General features: G+C 45.7%; 1 non-coding gene across 1 annotated transcript; it reads left to right on the forward strand.

Annotated features, from left to right (window-relative positions):
• Positions 1–1,191: 1,191 nt before the first annotated feature.
• TRNAC-GCA (transfer RNA cysteine (anticodon GCA)) lies at positions 1,192–1,263 on the forward strand. The gene has a single exon. It is a non-coding gene; the product is annotated as a tRNA-Cys (tRNA).
• The last annotated feature ends 340 nt before the right edge of the window (positions 1,264–1,603 follow it).

Consider the following 1,603-nt stretch of genomic DNA (forward strand, 5'->3'; position numbering starts at 1 on the left):
CATAATACCAGAGGTTGTGGAAACCTATCCGAACCCGAGCTCAGGTCCAATCACTCTCCTTCCTTTCCGGGTGGTCCTACAGTACACATACAGTACACATAGGTAAGAACGTTTAGTTTCTATTCCTAGATACTCTGTAAAATTGCATTTCGCCTTGTACTAATCCCTCCTTGCCTTACAGCGCTCAAAGGGTCCTTCCGGCAGTTCCTGACTCCAGACTCGACGAACTACCACACCTGTGGCCTCAAGGATTGCACAGGCAGTGTTCATATAATCGCCTGTGTGGTACTTGGGGGGCGGAGGTATTCATATCTGCACGACCGGCAACTTTGTAACAGAGGGCTACCAACCTTAACCCTTTGTGCTGTGCATGGCCAGGAAGCTCATCATGTTCCAGGTGGTACGAAGAAAAACTGAGGCCTCCTGCATAAGGGCCGGTTATACCTCCAGAGAAGGGGCAGAGCCAACAAAGAAGAGCTTAGAAAGGGCTCTGGGCAGAGGGAGATCCTCTCAAAGGTAAGTACTGAGACAAGGAAGCGGGACGTGGAGGTAATGGCACTATACCGCCAACCAACATAACACATTTGCCTTCTGTTGCGCCTTTATGGGACAGGGGCCCCTGGGGGGAAGTGACATCACAGAGGGACAAACCAAACCAGTGGGTAGGGGGAGAAGGGACTGGGAAAGGAAGCGGGACATGGTGGAAGGAAAAGAAAGTAATACAGCTGCTGTTCCCCACCTTATATTGAGTGCCCCATAGCGCGTGTCTCCTTACGCTCACATTTCCTAATAGACCTATATAGCACCTCTTGCCTTTTTCCCCTTCTCTACCCTTTACTATCGACAACCCAATGTAAATAATTTGGCTAAAATGTTGTAACGACACATTCTGAGCTCTAACTTTGTGTATCTCATTTGTCAATGTATACTGTTTACCATTCTGTAACTTTGTAAGCTTTGCATTTCCTTGCTGTGGCCTGCTACCTTCGGGTCAGGTGCGCTCTACAAATTGAATAAACAAACAAACAAAGCCCCCTCTCCCTGGTCAGTAGAGTGCAAAACCATCAGGAGGGAAAGCATCTCTCTGGTCACTCTCATAGTCGTGCTGCTGTCCTTTCTTGCACAATCTCCTGTGCTGACTTCGTGCACAAACAACGGTTAAGAAAAAGCAGAGGCTCACCTCCTTCATCTGGGGATATAGCTCAGTGGTAGAGCATTTGACTGCAGATCAAGAGGTCCCCTGTTCAAATCCGGGTGTCCCCTCCTTTTTATCATTTATTATTATAAAACTTACTTTCTCAGTTCATTAAGAATTGCCTTTCTTTTCTGTGCAAAGCTGACATCCGTGAACAGTCGCTGCTCTGAAATGTGGAACTTTAAAATACTTTCTTAAGTTTTCTAAATTGAAATATCTCTACGGTTGAAAACTCGAAAGAAGAACACATCACATCCATGTTTTTGTTTTTAGCTCTGAAGTCAATATTTACACGGAGCTCTTAACACATAACATCGCAGCAAAGGTCACTTAGCCTGCTGTGCTACCTATGCAGATTTCTTCTTTAGGACTCATCACTCAAATTACAAAGAATCCAGTCTCAGATGT

Source organism: Ambystoma mexicanum, chromosome 1p (assembly GCF_040938575.1).
Source record: "Ambystoma mexicanum isolate Mex_15411 chromosome 1p, UKY_AmexF1_1, whole genome shotgun sequence".
NCBI lineage: Eukaryota > Metazoa > Chordata > Amphibia > Caudata > Ambystomatidae > Ambystoma > Ambystoma mexicanum.